Consider the following 18,072-nt stretch of genomic DNA (forward strand, 5'->3'; position numbering starts at 1 on the left):
GGTTACCCGATATTTACCTTCGTTACCAGCGTCCACCGCTCTCAGCTGTCAGTGCCGGCTCCTGCTCCTTGCACACATAGCCAGACTACACATCGGGTACTGTGGTAATGTGTACTGTGGCTAGGAGGAGTGCAGGGAGCAGGAGCCGGCACTGACAGCTGAGAGCGGCGGACGCTGGTAACGAAGGTAAATATCGGGTAACCAAGGTAAGGGCTTCTTGGTTACCCGCTGTTTACCGTAGTTACCAGCGTCTGCAGAAGCCGGCTCCTGCTGCCTGCACACGTAGCAGAGTACACATCGGGTAATTAACCCAATGTGTACTGTGGCTAGGTGTGGAGGGAGCCAGCGCTAAGCAGTATGCGCTGGTAACTAAGGTAAATATCGGGTTGGTTACCCGATATTTACCTTAATTATCAAGCACAGCATGCTTCCACGTGTAGCGACGCTCCAGCGATCCCTGCCAGGTCAGGTTGCTGGTGGGATCGCTGGAGCGTCGCTTAGTGTGACATCTCACCAGCGACCACCTAGCAACTTACCAGCGATCCCTATCAGGTTGTATCGTTGTTGGGATCGCTGGTAAGTTGTTTAGTGTGACTGGGCCTTAAGTGTCCCAGGGTTTATCAGTATATACACACCTTTTCTGAAAGGTATCAGAGGCTGCAACAGCATTAAGCAAGAGGCGCCACTAACCAAACACCATGAAGACCAAGGAGATCTCCAAACAAGTCAGAGACAAAGCTGTCGAAAAGTACAGGTCAGGGTTGGGTTCTAAAAATATATCCCAATCTCTGATGATCCCCCAGAGCACCATCATCAAAGCCATGATCATCAAATGGAAAGAACATGGTACCACAACAAACCTGCCAAAAGAGGGCTGCCCACCAAAACTCTCTGCTCGGGCAAGGAGGGCATTAATTGGAGAGTACAGCAAAGTGAAAAAGTCTACCAGAGACAAAGTATATGTAGATCAGGGAGGGTAGAACAATTAGTAAAACTTAACTTTTAATAATACGGTTAAAATTGAGTAACCCAATTCACAAACAAACATATAATAATATAAACCTTTGTGAACAGGTATCGCAGTTGTATGTGATGCAGGTACATTCAATACCAAAACCTGTTCCTATCACATAAATGTGTGGGATGTGAGTAGTGACTGATAAGTTGGTAATCTGGGGTAGTGTGAGGCAGCTGGTATTTGCCCTCCTCCTCTCCCCCCCACATTCACGTGATTAACCTCCATTACTAACACAAGCAGTTGATGTCAGCTATCAATTCACAGCTGACATCAACCTCTAAAACTATTACCCCAATTGCCACTGCATCAGGACAATAGGGAAGAGGCAAGCAAAGCACTAGAATTGACGCATCTACTGTGCTGCTCCTTTTCTGGGGCGGCTGCAGGATGCTAATGTAAGGCTGGGAAGAGCCCAATAACCATAACCCTTCCCAAACTGATATCAGCCCCCAGCTGTCTGCTTTCACTTGGCTGGTTATCATTATATTATATATTATAATAGGGGGGACCCCACTTTGTTTTTTTAAATTATTTATTTATTAGGTTAAACAAGGCTAGAAATAACCTTACTAATGGAGAGACATCTATCAGATCGCCCCATTACTAACCCAGTAAGTAAGTAGAAAGAAACTCACACACAAAAATAGATTAAAAATAGATTTTTAAATAAATTCACCAATTTATTTAAAAAAAAAAAAAAGCACACAAAAAACCCCATGCAGGTCTGAGGTAGTCCAGGGATTCCGACGTAGTCCACAAAGGGAAAAATGAAATACATAAAAGATATAAAAACAAGTCACTGTCCCTCGCTTACCAATTTACTTGTCTTTGTGCCTTCTGATTTTTTTTTTCTTTCTCCCACCCATAGACTTGCATTGACAAGTATCGTTTAATATACCTGGCCAACATAGACGCTCCTGGCACATAGCACTTTGCTTTTTTAAGTGTTTTTATAGTGTACCGTTGTTTGTCTTACTTGTCACTAAAATGTCATTTTTAACTATATTGGTGATTCCCATTTGTTTTACACCCTAAGACCTCTTTCACACGTACGTGTATGGCCCGTTTCCTCACGTACTGGAGACATGTACATACTTAGACCTATGTCTTCCTATGGTGTCAGACACACGTATGTATTTTCGCACGGAACGTGTGTCTGTTCCGTACATACGTGTGTCTGTTCCGTACATACGTGTGTCTGTTCCGTACATACGTGTGTCTGTTCCGTACATACGTGTGTCTGTTCCGTACATACGTGTGTCTGTTCCGTACATACGTGTGTCTGTTCCGTACATATGTGTGTCCGTTCCGTACATACGTTTGTCCATGTGTTTCTCAACTCGATATATCTGTTTTATCTCCGGCATCACGGGTGTCACACGGAACGTAATCGGGTCACACGTAACACACACGGATGTTTTCCATGTGACACGCACCGGAGAAAAGACGTGTCTGCGAGGAGAAAAAAAAAACATTACTCACCTTCTCCAGCCCTCCTGTCTCTGCCACTGCTGTCACTTGCTGGCGACCGCCGCTCATTATGCTAATTGAATATTCACTTCATTGCGGCCAGAGGCAGCAGCAGTGGGGAGTCGGCAGGACCGGAGACCGAAGTTCAGCACCACGGACAGCAACGCCAGGGACAGGTGAGCAGAAAGTTCCCGTTCTCTGTGTGTTATCACAGATAACACACTGAGAACACACGTAAGCCATGCACACAGCACACCGAGGGCAATACGCACCTTTGACACGTCCGTGAAACACGTGCATGATTTTCACGGACGTGTAAAAGAGGCCTAACACTGTGAGCGTGGGACATGGCCCCAAAGGCAGAGGAAAAAGTTTAGCTGGCTACAAACATTTGATGTCTGTTGGCTGCACACTGTGTTGACTGATCAGCTGAGTCGTCTCCCATGCACAGGAGTACTCACTTGGCTAAGCATTCCTATCATCTCTATGAGAAAGCAGTCTACTGACACATTGGTCGGTAGCTAATCTCATGGAGAACAATTTAATCAGCAGTCTGAAATTGGACATGCACTATTGTGACGCCCTGGACTATTCGGGTCGTCACAGCGTTCTGGACAATCTGCCCTCCCCGTGCATGACTCAGCTGACAGGCAGAACAGAAGTAGCTCCCAGTGAGTGAGGAGCTAGGAGTAGCAGCTCCCCAGAGTTGAGTGGTAGGCCTCAAGCTGTGAGGAGCTCTGTGGAAGCTGGGAGTTGTAGCTCCCAGGTGAGAGGCAGACTAGGTCGCAGACGGTGGTCTAGCCCTAGAGTCGTCGGACCCCCATTCGCAGGGGATTGAGGCTAGGTGCCTGGAACACGTCAAGGAGGACGGTCAGCAGCCTGGTCCTATCCCTGGTCTGGGACCGAAGGCACGTCGGGGTAAACGGACCCTAGGTTGGGGAGAAGCTTCAGGCGACCCGGCAATTAATCTGCGGAGGACTGTTCCCACGAAGCTCAGAGATTGGGGGCACTAGCGCAACGAGAGGGATAGGGCTTTCCTAGCAAGCGGCCCACTGAAATCCCAAGTGTGAGCTGCTGAGAGCAGGCTCTTTCACTTAGCCACAGTGGGGAGCAGGGCCCGGAAAGCTCCAAGCTACCAGGCTACAACGGACAATCTAAATTGGTGCCAGGTTACAGACCACCAGGCAGTGCTGCAGGGGACGGGACCTGGACGAGCTCCCCTCGAGAGGCAACGGCAGTCAGAGACTTTGTTTTACCCTGTTGTCAGCGTCTGCTTCATTGCTGAGTGAGTACCCGACTGACCCCTGCACTGCAACCCCACATTACCATCCAGAGTTCCGGGGCCTACCCCTACCCGTGGAGGGTAACGTCATCTTGCTGCCTCACTCCATCACCCCGGGTACTCCCAACGGTAGCGGCGGTACTCCCAATTACCGTACACCACGGGTGGCGTCACGAACTATACAAATCCCCTGTATATAATCCCCTTATTAATTTGATTGTGGCCCCTAGCCCCCAGGTCCGGAGACCCTCAAGCCACGAGTAATCACCACCCCTGGATCCGAGCAGTTCGATCCGTTGCAGGGGCGGCACACTATCATCTCACCCAATCATCAGTCAGCCGGTGCCTGAACCCATTGATGATGATATGTTCATCTGACTTTAGTTTTACAAACTTAAGAAGGACAGGAGAGGGATTCTTTTCCAGGTTACTGAAATGGTGTCTTTTCCTACACCCATAAAAATACCACTCCCAAGTCACATCCTCACGTGATCTTCTCCTGACCCTCATCTCCACATCACCCTCACACAACAAGCTGAGGTCCAAGTTTTGCGCCTTTTTAGCTTCTTCAGCAACAGGCTGAGTTGTGATTTACCATATCTCCTCACAACCCCTTTTCAGATTGAACCTGGCATGGCAGCCAACTAGTCATCCTTGGACTGTCCTTACAGACCCACGAGAATTGGCTACTTGTCACCAGAGAAGAAATAAATGACTAGAGGGAATGACTCTGTCAGCCACTCTGCCCTGCGAATAGCTGGGGTGTGAACAGGGGACTCCACTGCAATCTTAATATGTCCTAAAATTGTGCTACACCGACACATAAGCACACATCCGCCGCCTGCTGTATAATGCCATTGTGTTACCAGTCATCTGAGACTGTGTCAGATGCCCCTGGGAGCTCATTAAGCCAATGGTGTCACCCAGACTCACATGCCCCAGACCTCGCGGACAGAATTCCCTGTGAATTTATATCCCCAGGCGCACAGTAAATTAAAGCTTCTGTCTTCAGGGATTGGCTTCATAAACAAGATTGTGCTTTTACCTTGTCTGAGAAAACACTTTGGTGATTTTGTGATTTTCTTATGTGCTTGTTACTGCAGTTTCTAAAGGTCCAGTTACACTAAGCAACTTACCAGCGATCCCAACAACGATAGGGATCGCTGGTAAGTTGCTAGTAGGTTGCTGGTGAGATGTCACACTGCGACGCTCCAGCGATCCCACCAGCAACCTGACCTGGCAGGGATCGCTGGAGCGTCGCTACACGAGTTGCTGGTGAGCTCACCAGCAACCAGTGACCAGCCCCCAGCGCCGCGTGGAAGATGCTGCGCTTGGTAACTAAGGTAAATATCGGGTAACCAACCCGATATTTACCTTGGTTACCAGCGCACGGAGCTACACGTGCAGAGAGCAGGGAGCAGCGCACACTGAGTGCTGGCTCCCTGCTGTCCTAGTTACAGCACACATCGGGTTAATTACCCGATGTGTGCTGCAGCTACATGTGCACAGAGCAGGGAGCAGCGCACACCGCTTAGCGCTGGCTCCTTGCTCTCCTAGTTACAGCATACATCGGGTTAATTACCCGATGTGTGCTGCAGCTAAATGTGCACAGAGCAGGGAGCAGCGCACAATGCTTAGCGCTGGCTCCCTGCTCTCCTAGCTACAGCACACATCGGGTTAATTAACCCGATGTGTCCTGCAGCTACATGTGCACAGAGCAGGAGCCGGCACTGACAGTGAGAGCGGAGGAGGCTGGTAACAAAGGTAAATATCGGGTAACCAAGGACAGGGCTTCTTGGTTACCCGATGTTTACTTTGGTTACCAGCCTCCGCAGAAGCCGGCTCCTGCTGCCTGCACATTTAGTTGTTGCTGTCTCGCTGTCACACACAGCGATCTGTGCTTCACAGCGGGACAGCAACAACTAAAAAATGGTCCAGGACATTCAGCAACAACCAACGACCTCACAGCAGGGGCCAGGTTGTTGCTGGATGTCACACACAGCAACATCGCTAGCAACGTCACAAAAGTTGTTCGTTAGCAGCGATGTTGCTAGCGATGTTGCTTAGTGTGACGGGGCCTTAAGACTGAAGGATCTCTCCTATCACTGACTGTGGTAATAAATGGCGAGTCAATGCTGGCACCTATATCCTCCCCCGCCTCCCTGCGACACAATCACACGGTGCTAAATTTGTTGCCATGGTACTCCCAAATCACTGCCATCTTAGTACTTTATACTGAAGTATTACTGTGTGTGTGTGTGTATATATATATATATATATATATATATATATATATATATATATATATATATATATATATTGTGACAATGTGGGCCCCAAGTGTATGTGGGCCACACATCAGGTAGCGGGATTAAAGCACGCCAGAGTAATTGGTCTCTTTAACAGACCATCTGGTTTATTAACAGGTCCATAAACCATATCAGGTCACATAACATAAAGATGCCGTTCGTTGGCTTTCTCCTCAAAGACCAACACATAATATAAAGTCCACACACTTTTGGACTGCCACCCATGTGTCGCTGACCCTTGTCAGTATCCAGACCCCAGGTCCAATCCCAGTTACCTTCCTCTTAAGGTGGCTAGTGTCCTTTCCAGGTTCCCCCTGGCTCCAGCCACATTGCTTTACACATGGACCTAAAAGCCCCTTCCTTCAAAAGAAGGTCTCCGGAGGAGTGCAAAACACCCTGCTTCTGCTCTCTCCATCTCCAGCACACACACTGGAAGTCTAGAGCCAGTCTCTCCCTAGACTGCCCTCGACACTCTCCACCCAGGTTCAGAGACAGGATTGCTTTAACCCCTGGAGCCACACCCACAGGTGGTAAGGAGTGTGTAATCAGCATCACACACCCTTCCATGGCTCTGCATGTAATGCAATCCTGTGGAACCACAGGTCCCAGCCAGCTTCACATTGCAGAGCACCCACGCTTCTGCAAAACATACCGGCCCTTTGTAATACAGCCGGTTGATACCTCACAATATATATTATATATATATATATATATATATATATATATATATATATATATATATATATATATATATAATAGCGATGTTGCACCTTGCAACCTGGTGGGTACTCACTCAGCATGCGTGCTTCAGGTAGACATGGGAGGCACTTCCTTTATCTCAGGCTGCTTTATTCAACATGCATAAAGCCGATTGCCAATACTGCATATAACATGGCATTACAAGCAGGAGACAGGCATGTTCTCAAACACCAGGCCTCCAGGGTCAGTCCAGCGATAAAAGTCCCCACATAGCCTTCTCAGACAGCAGGTTTCCACACCTCCATCCATAGACAAACCCGGCTACTTCCTCCACCACAGGAAATCCAGAGCAGGTTCCTGGGTGTGCCCAGAGGTCGGACTTTTACCCCTGAGACCACACCCCGAGGTGGAGATATGGTGAACAGCCGTCCCACCTATCTCTTTAGCTGGACATAACAAACCCGCCCCAGGTAACCCACGTTAACCCTCTCAGCACAGTACCAGTGATCATATCACAAATATATACTGTATATTTTACATAATTTCTTTTCAACTGATGTAAAAAAAAAAAAAAATAAAGAATAAATTAAGTAAAACAATACTTGGTATTTTCGAAGCAGGAGAAGCAAAAAATATCAAAAGATAACATTATTTTACCCATACAGTAAACTCCATAAAGAGATTATCGAAATGTAAAAATTTCCATTATTCAATCACTGAACCCCCTAAAGAAAACTATTAGAATGATATAAATGAAAGCCACTGCTCGTCAAGCAAAAATAACATAAACCTAATACATACGTTAGAGTACGGTAACTCTTTTTAAGGCCAGAGTCACACTAGCGCATTCTTCACACGAATGCAATGTGAGAAAGTGTCACACTGCACTCAGTCCAATATTATGTGATGAGGCAGCTCAGATCTGCAATGCTTTTCTCAGCTTTAGGCCCCCTTCACACTCACGTGTCTCCGGTATGTGCTAGGTCCGTGCCTGCATGTACCGGAGACACGGACACACGTAAACCCATTAAAATCAATGGGTTTATGTGCACGCACGTGTGCAGCCATTGGCCCGTGAGCCCGTGTGCTCTACACGGATGCATGTCCGTTTTTCTCCGGCAGCATGGGTGTCACACGGCCCGCACACGTACCACGCGGATGTAGTGTGGATGCGGGCCCACGTGACACGCGCCGGAGAGAACTCACGTGTCAGAGAAAAAAATAACAAATCTTTACTCACCTTCTCCAGCCTGGCTGTCTCTGTCGCTGCTGTCACTTGCTGCCAACCGCCGCTCAATATGCTCATTTAATATTCACTTCACTGTGGCCGGAAGCAGCAGCAGCAGCAGCAGCGGGGAGTCGGCAGGACCGGAGACCGAAGTTCAGCACCACGGACAGTGACACCAGGGACAGGTGAGTTGAAAGTTCCCGTTCTCCGTGTGTTATCACGGAGAACACACGTAGTGCCATAAACACGGCTCACGGAGGGGAAAACGCACCTCTGACACATCCGTGAAACACGTGCGTGATTTTCATGGACGTGTGAAGGGGGCCTTAATCCGACGCTGTGATTGTCTATGAGTCTCTGTTCACTCACACCCATACAAGTCTATGGGTGCATTTGATGCATTGGACAGCACTGATCACATCCAGGCAATGGATCTCTCCTCCGCATCGGGGATTGGATCACAGTGAGTGACATTTGGTCACGCTTGCAGCAGAGCCTGAGTCGTGTCATTAGGATATAACATCCAATGCTATACGCTCGTCTGACCTCTGCCTAATTTTTAAATGAATGGTACATATAACAATAAACACCTTTTGTAATGTATCTTATCATAGACATTTGCTTTCTCTCCTCCTGCACTGATTGTCCACTCTCAATTTACAGGAAAAATGTGTATTCAGTGAAGAAAATGTACCCATTCCTAGGATAGGAGATGGTAATTGGTGCTTATTAGATTCTATGGAGTAGGGGAGGAGGGGGCGCTAGAGGCAGAGGGAGGAGCTATAAGCAGACACAGAGATCCTGCTGCAGGTAATACAGATAATTACAAGTGTTGGCATCATGGCTGTCATATGTCTAGTAAATGCAGTCTAGTTCATCCACAGTGGTCCATTAACCCCTTAAAGATCGGTCTATTTTTCTTTATTACACTTTCATTTTTTCCTCACCCTTCTTCCAAGAGTTTATTTTTTCACCAACTTATCTACATGAGGCCTTGTTTTTTCCAGGGTGAGTTGTACTTTTGAATGATCCTATTTGTTTTACCATACGATCTACTGGAAAACTGGAAAAATTCCAAGTGCGGTGAATTTCCAAGAAAAAAAAAAACCAATACCACAATTGCTTTTTAAATTTTGTTTTTAAAGTGTTCATTGTGCAGTAAAAATTACAGTATGCCTGTATCGCATGTTCCAAGATTCATAATGTCTTCATTTTTCGGTTGATGGAGCTGTGTGAGGGCTTATTTTTTGCATGGGAACCTGACATTTTTATTGTTTCTTTTGAGGAATATGAAGGTTTGGTCTTTTTTATTGCGTTTTTTCTTCTGATCAATTTATACATTTGTATTGAAGCATATAGTAAAATTTACAGTCTCCTAATGAAGCCCAGCCATGGCATGGGGGCACAATTCGCACATGGAAGGGGCGCCAATGCTGTATGTGTCGCTGTCAGAGATTGACCGCAGCTGATGGAGCTTCACTTGCTGTTGTTAGTATCAGATGATGACTGAATAACACAATACAATAAAATCCAGCACTCCAAGAAGGTTTATTTTAGTGGTCCATAAGATACTGAGTATGTGACGTTTCGGACATATCATAGTAGTATTATTATTATAATAATAATGAAAAATCTTTATTTCTATAGCGCCAACATATTCTGCAGTGCTTTACAATTTAAGAGGTTCATATACAAACAAGTAAGGCTAGGTTCACACACTGCATTTTTTTGACGCTGCGTTTTTTTGCGGCAAAAACCGCACAAAAACACACCCGCGTCAAAAAAACGTGGTAAACGCACACGTTTTTGCCGCAATTTGGTGTGTGTTTTGCTGCGTTTTGCAGCGTTTTTGCTCACTGCGTCTTTATGCGTTTTTTATCAGTGAAGAAAAAAAAAAAAAGGTCTGATGTCATTTCCTTCTTCAATATGTTCTTCATTCCCCACTAGTGTATGCAGGAGAGCAGACAGCTGCAGAACTACAAGACTCAGCATACTCCATCCAATAGTGTATGCAGGATATCAGACAGCAGCTGCAGAACTACAAGGCTCAGCATCCTCCATCCAGGACTGTATGCAGGAGTTTTTTGCCCCCCAAAAAAATAACGTGGGCTTCGCTATATTTTTGTATGCTAGCCAGGTACAGCAGGCAGGTACGGGCTGCCCCCAACCCCCAGCTGCCTATTTGTACCTGGCTGGGAACCAAAAATATAGGGAAGCACTTTTTTTTTTTTTTTTCATGAATTTCATGAATTAAAAAAAAATGACGTGGGCTTTGCCCAATTTTTGAGTCCAGCCAGGTACAACTAGGCAGCTGGGGATTGGAATCCACAATGCAGGGTGCCCATACTTTCTGGGCACCCCCGCTGCGAATTGCAGTCCGCAGCCACCCCAGAAAATAGCGCTTTCATAGAAGCAATATCTTCTGGCGCTGTATCCAACTCTTCCAGCTGCCCTGGTGACGGGTGGCTCGCTGGGTAATAATGGGGTTAGGGCTAGCTGTATATTATCAGCTGGCCCTAAGCCCGAAATTCATGGTGTCACTCCAATATTAGACATGGCCACCATGAATTTCTAGTAAAGATAAAAAAAAACACAACACAGAAAAATATTTTTATTATAAATAAAACACAACACAATTAGTGACTCCAGCTTTATTGAAATAAAGAACACCCCCTCCGCAGTAATCCTGGGTCAAGGGTCCCGCGCCGCCCAATCCGGATACAATATCATCTGATCGGTTTGCTGGAAGGCAAAGCGATCAGATCATGTGTCAGGTTCCAGGTTGTGAATCACATCACACATCAGCTGATTGTATAAACGGCTTTTATACATTATACAATCAGCTAATGTATCAGTGCAAAAAAAAAAATACTCACTTATGTGCTGATTACCGGCAGCTCCTGAAGCGGCGTTTGATCCCGTCCGATCGCTGCAGGAGCTGCCGGTAATCAGGGATGAAGTCTCCTGACGGCATCCGCAGACAGGTTAAGCCGGCCGGGCGCCGGCGTCACCATGAGACTTACGATCAGCTGATGCGTCAGGTGACCGCATCAGGTGATCAGCATCAGGTGATCAGCGCAGGTCCTGCAGATATCGGAGGTGCCCTGGCCGTCTGCACACAGCCGGAGCGGCGGTACCGGGAGAGGAGCTGGGAGCGGGCATGCCACCGGGAGTCTGCAGACAAGTGAGCATGACATTTTTTTTTCTACTGTTCCCTTTTGGTTTCGCAGTTGCCTCGACCTCTCCACTAGTGTATGCAGGAGAGCAGACAGCTGCAGAACTAAGGGTAAGTTCACACAGTGCGTTTTTCGAGGCGTTTTTGCGCGTTTTTCGGGTGCGTTTTTGCCCTGAAAACTGCATGACTTTGCTTCCCCCAGCAAAGTCTGAGTTTTCATATTTGCTGTCTGCACACAGCGTTTTTTTCAGCTGCGTTTTTGTGGTGACCACAAAAACGCAGCATGTCAATTATTCACGCGTTTTTCACAGCGTTTTTCATCCATTGAGTGCAATGGGATGTTGAAAGACGCAATGAGAAACGCAAATTGCAAATATAGCTGCGTTTTTAGTGCGTTTCTATGACTAAAAACGCAGCTATAAACGCAAGGGGTGGGCAGTAAAGTGACATGTACAGGAAGAGGATTCCTTCTGTCAGTAAATGCAGAAGCGTGAATCCTCCCGGTACCGTCACCGCCTCTTCCACCTCCAGTCCTGTGCATGTCTGCTGCCGTGCGGCGTCATGTCTGGGCGGGAGGTGGAGGCAGCTGCGAAAACAAAAGTGAACAGTAGAAAAAAAAAAAAGGTCATACTCACCTGTCTGCAGCCTCCCGGTGCCATGTCCGCTCCCAGCTCCTCTCCCGGTACCGCCGCTCCGGCTGTGTGCAGACGCCGGGAAACCTCCGATATCTGCAGGACCTGGCGCTGATCACCTGATTCAGTCACCTGACGCATCAGCTGATCGGAAGTCTGGCGGTGACGCTGGCGCCCGGCCGGCTTCACCTATCAGCTGATCCTGCCGTCAGGAGACTTCATCCCTGATTACCGGCAGCTCCTCCAGCGATCGGACGGGATCAGACTCCGCTCCAGGAGCTGCCGGTAAACAGCACATAAGTGTGTATTTTTTTATTTATTTTTTTTTTGCACTGATGCATAATCTGATTGTATAAACTGCTTTTATACAATCAGCTGATGTGTGATGTGATTCACGTCCTTTAACCTGACATCATCTGATCGGTATGGCTTCCAGCAAATCGATCAGATGATATTGGATCCGGATTGGACGGCACGGGACCCTGACCCAGGATTACTGCGGAGGGGTTTCTTTATTTTAATAAAGATGGAGTCACTAATTGTGTTGTGTTTTATTTATAATAAAAATATTTTTCTGTGTTTTTTTTTTTTTTATCTTTACTAGAAATTCATGGTGGCCATGTCTAATATTGGCGTGACACCATGAATTTCGGGCTTAGGGCCAGCTGATAATATACAGCTAGCCCTAACCCCATTATTACCCAGCGAGCCACCCATCACCAGGGCAGCTGGAAGAGTTGGATACAGCGCCAGAAGATGGCGCTTCTATGAAAGCGCCATTTTCTGGGGTGGCTGCGGACTGCAATTCGCAGCGGGGGTGCCCAGAAAGCATAGGTACCCTGCACTGTGGATTCCAATCCCCAGCTGCCTAGTTGTACCTGACTGGACTCAAAAATTGGGTGAAGCCCACGTCATTTTTTTTAATTCATGAAATAAAAAAATGCTTCCCTATATTTTTGATTCCCAGCCGGGTACAAATAGGCAGCTGGAGGTTGGGGGCAGCCCGTACCTGCCTGCTGTACCTGGCTAGCATACAAAAATATGGCGAAGCCCACGTCATTTTTTGGGGGGGCAAAAAACTCCTGCATACAGTCTTGGATGGAGGATGCTGAGCCTTGTAGTTCTGCAGCTGCTGTCTGCTCTCCTGCATACACTATTGGATGGAGTATGCTGAGCCTTGTAAGTCTGCTCCCTGTGAGGTAGCACTGTCGGCTGCGCAGCAGAAGACACGGGATCTAGGCATTAAGGTTCACAGCACACGGTTTAATGTCCAAACAAAAGTCCACAACAATATACATGAGCCTCTCCAGCAGAGAACTCAGGGAGTTCTGTTCACTCCCTCACACCCGGCACACCTGCCCTTGTTCCTGTTTCCATTTAACCCTTCCTTCAGCCTGTAGGGAAACAGCATTAACCCTGGAGTGGATTTACTTTCTATCATGGAGTGAGCACAACCGGGGCGAGACATACCGGCCGTCATAGATAACCCCGGTCACAGTCTCACATCCCCCTGACTCTCCCTCCAGCATACAGTCCTGGATGGAGCATGCTGAACCTCTAAGGCTAGGTTCACACACTGCTGGAAGGCAAAGCGATCAGATGATGTGTAAAGGTCCAGTCACACATAACGAGATCGTGAATGAGATCGCTACTACGTCACACTTTCTGGATCGTTTATGAGTCGTTGTTGAAATCGCATGTTGGGTGTCACACATAACGAGTTTATGAACGAGCATGCGTCCCGTATAACGATCTTTCAAATCGCTGGGACCCTGTCACACAGCAACTATGTTAACGATTCCAATCCCATTAGGGGCGTAGTAAAATGCAGTGAGTCACGTAGGCGTGCATTTGCATCGCCTTTTCCATACCCCCCTCAGCTTTCATTGGCGGCCAATACTGCGTTCTGATTGGGCGGCCGGGTGGGCGTCGCCTTTTCCACACCCTCCGCTCTGATTGGTGTCCAATACTGCGTTCTGATTGGGCATGCAGGGGGCTTATCTAGCGGTTAAATTTTGGATCGCGTCACCCTTTGTCACTTCTTTTGCGCTTTGCTTTGAGAGAACCTGCGTCTCCACCCTGATTCCTTCGTCCATTGTACCCGGTCGCTTTGTTGGTGTGTTTTTCGGATCGAAGCCGCAGCTGCACCTGGAGTATCCCTGCAGTGCTCTCGAGTGTCGGTGAGATCGTATTTGCGATTCCGCTTGGATTCTACATTGATATACACTTCTTTGAAAAGGTAGGTCTTTTTTTTTTGGGGGGGGGGGGGGGCTTATTTTTGATTAATGTTCTTGCTGTTAGATATATGTTAATATTTATTATGTGAGTTGATTGTTGTTAGATATATGTTAATATTTATTATGTGAGTTAAAAAAGTTGCTGGCTTTTATCTGTGTGTGTATAATGCCTTTTAAAGAGGGGTCTCTCCATAGTGCTGTTTGTAATGTGTCCTATCCTAGCATCGCTGGCTCTTTTGTCTCTCAGCTACAGCCGCCATTTTGTGTTTCTGCCACACATAGGGGCGGCCATTTTAGTCTCTGCCACACCATAACCCAAAATTGTGATCAGTTTATTGCAACTTCTTTTATGTTTACATATAAATTTTTCATTCTTTATTTCAGATGGCTTATTATAACAAAGAAGACTTTGTGCGTGAGCTTCTGGATTTGTATAAATCACTGCCCTGCTTGTGGAGAATCAAATCCGCAGAATATTCTGACAGAATAAAAAAATAAGCCGCCTATGCCCAACTGGTGGAGCTTTTTAAAAAACACAGTGGAGGCGAGGCGGTGGATGCCAAACTTGTAAAAAAGAAAATACAAGGCTTGAGGACTGTATACAAGAAAGAAGCTAATAAGGTGGACAAATCCAAAAAGTCAGGGGCCGGCACTGACCAGGTGTATGTTTCACCTTTGTGGTATTTTAATCTCCTTGAATTCACAAGGGACCAGGAGCTACCACGAATGATGGAAAGCTCCTACCAAACAAACCAAGACCTGGAAGCAGACATCCCAATCGATGACATCCCGATCGATGACAACACCTCCGCTGTTGTAGATGTAAGTACCTTATTTGCTTCACGTTACATAGCATTCAAACTTTTTATGTACATGCCATTGAGGAATACAAAATAGTAACTTCTTGTTACCGTGATTTATTGTGCAGTTTTGAAAAGTTATCCCTTCCAGTTCAGATAAGTACACTCCAATACAATTTTGTCACACTTAAATTAAATTTCATAACTATTAATGTATGACTTTTAATTAACATTTATTTTTCTGTTCCCGCAGAACCCTCAGACAGATATGGTGAGGCCCCAATTGAATGAGAACCCCACCACATCTATCGAGCCTATTGTGGAGGATAATGAGGCACCTGCACCCTCTGGTGAAATGCGGAGAACACATTTCCGCAAAAAGGCCACCACCCCTGTGACATCCGCTGAATTTTATTCTTTGGCAACCCGACTGCTATCACAGCCAAAAAGCACTCCAGTTGATAGCTTTGCCACATTTGCATCAGACAGACTCAGCAAATTGGATTCCACACAGAGGGAGCAAGCAGAGAGACTAATGTTTGAAGTCCTAAGAAAGGCAGGCCGAGGAGAACTTGATGACACTGACACTATATGCAAGATGAACCAGCCCCATCATTCTACTACATGGATTCCTCGCCAGCCCCTGCGAAGTACACCAAAGAGGATGCATCCACCAAGCTTGCAGCTTGACCTCCCCCCACAGTATCCCCCCCCACAGTATCCCCCCCCACATTATCCCATGTTTTCAAATGATTCATTTTTAACCCAACTGTCATCTCCCACCCGGCCAGAATATGTCAACCAATATGAAGAGGGCAACTAAATTTTGTTATTGTTGTTGTTTTGTTATTTGAGATTAATTTTAATTGATTGTTCTATTTTCATTGTAATAATAAGTTTATGTTGGTTCAATCTTCCTGCCTGCTTTACTTAATTCAGCATATGGTTGTGATGCCCTGGCAAAACACGGTAGTTACAGAGATTGTACCATACTCCACCCTCATTGGCATACCACCACACAACCCCCACACTCATGTACACCAAACAACCAGTAAAGCCTAGTCACCCCCTCGTGGATAATGGGATTGGTGCATCTATACAGATGCCTACATGTAATATGATGTTTGTGAGTGGTGAGTTTGTGAGTGGTGATAGCTGTTAACTTGCTTTATGCAATGAGACATACCAAACAGCAGATATCAATTTCAAATTTTTTATCACACATGTACATATTTACAGGAAAAAAAAAAAAATCCCCGTTAGTTGCTGCTGCCCTCCCCTTGGCCAGCCACATAACGGGCCAGCATCGCCGCATGCCGCCCCACTTTGGCCATCAGCCTCCTCTGGGCTGACATCATTCGTCTTTGGGACGCGACGATGCTCGCTTGGGAGGACAGTAGGTCAGCCAAAGTGGGTATGCCTATGGAGGGAATGGTAAAAGTTATAAATCATAATTTTTATTTATGCTTATTATTACAAAGTAGGAGATTCATGACTTACGGTTATCCCCCTCGTCCGATATAGACGGACTAATGGACCCTGGACTACCATCTATGAAAACAAAAAACACTTTATAGTACTCAACAGCTTTTTGTTTTGCACTTTATATGGAGTTTATGTTATATGAAAAAATTACCGGGGGCCGATCCGGCCGGTGGCTCCTGTGGGTGCTCCTCCTCCTCCTCTGGTGGCTGTAGCTCCACCGGGGGCTCGGGCTCATCATGGGGCACATGCTCCATTGGGGGCTCTCCCTCCTCTGCGGCCCCTTGCTCCTCTGGGGGTTCTTAAGAAAATATAAAGTTTAATGTGGTTGCGTTATGATACATATAGGACTGTGGGGGGTACATTAAAATATATGGCGGACTACGTAGCCTACCTTATACATGGACTATGGGGGTGAATTAGAACACATTGTGGACTATGTGGTGCAGTATAATATATGGAGAACTATGGGGTGAATTAAACTACATGGAGAACTCTAGGAAATTCATTACAGTTCATGGAGGACTATGGGATGCATTATAATATATGAAGGGTTATGTGGAACCCTTTATACTATATGGAAGGCTATGTGGGGGGCCAATATTGTATTTGGAGAACTAGATATGAGGGGGGACAAAAATACAAGCAGGAGATGGAATTTTTTTATGCTGAGGGAAAAAGGCCCACTACCCACAGCACCCAGCTTTCCCATGCTCTCTCTGATATGGGAAAGCTGGGTGCTGAGGGAATGATGTTTTGCCAAGCATGGCGAAGCTGGGTGCCAAGGACAAGAGGTATATCAGAACATATGAAAACTGTGTGCTGATAGAGGGTTGTCAGTTCAGGTGAAATCTTGGTGTAGAGAGCCTAGTGTCTGCGTAATTTCCCTGTGTCCCGAGTGTCAGTGTAATTAGCCTGTACCACAAGTGTCGGTGTATCTATCGATCTATGCAATAGATCTCTATATATAGATCTATTACATATTATATATATATAATCTATATATATTATATATATATATATATATATAATCTATCTATCGATCTATTACATAGATTATATATATATAATTTTAATTAATAAAAAAAAATAATATATATATATATATATAATAAATATATATACATTTAAATATATATATATTTATTATTTATATATTATATGTATATATTTATTTTTATAATTATATATATATATAATTAATATATATTATATATATATTTTTATAATTATATATATATAGATACATATATAGATATTATTTATATATATATTATATATATATATTTATTTTTATTATTATATATATCTAAATATATTTTTATAATTTTATATATATATATATATACATTATATATATATATATATATATATAATCTATCTATCGATCTATTACATAGATCGCTAGATTATATATATATAATTTTAATTAAAAAAAAAAAATATATATATATATAATAAATATATACATTTAAATATATTTATTATTTATTATATGTGTATATTTTTTTATATGTATGTGTATATATATATATATATATATATATATAATTAATATGTATTATATATATATTTATTTTTATAATTATATATATATATATATATATATATATATATATATATATATATTTATTTTTAAAATTTTATATATATATATATATATATATATATATATATATATATATATAGATAGATACATATATATTTAAGAACACCATTATAAGTTGCCTAGGCACACTC

General features: G+C 44.8%; 1 protein-coding gene across 1 annotated transcript in view; it reads left to right on the top strand.

Annotated features, from left to right (window-relative positions):
- Positions 1-18,072, top strand: part of NECAB2 (N-terminal EF-hand calcium binding protein 2) — a 397,380-nt gene that overhangs the window by 78,716 nt on the left and 300,592 nt on the right. The window lies entirely within an intron of this gene.

The sequence above is a fragment of the Anomaloglossus baeobatrachus genome, chromosome 10 (assembly GCF_048569485.1).
Source record: "Anomaloglossus baeobatrachus isolate aAnoBae1 chromosome 10, aAnoBae1.hap1, whole genome shotgun sequence".
NCBI classification, from domain to species: domain Eukaryota; kingdom Metazoa; phylum Chordata; class Amphibia; order Anura; family Aromobatidae; genus Anomaloglossus; species Anomaloglossus baeobatrachus.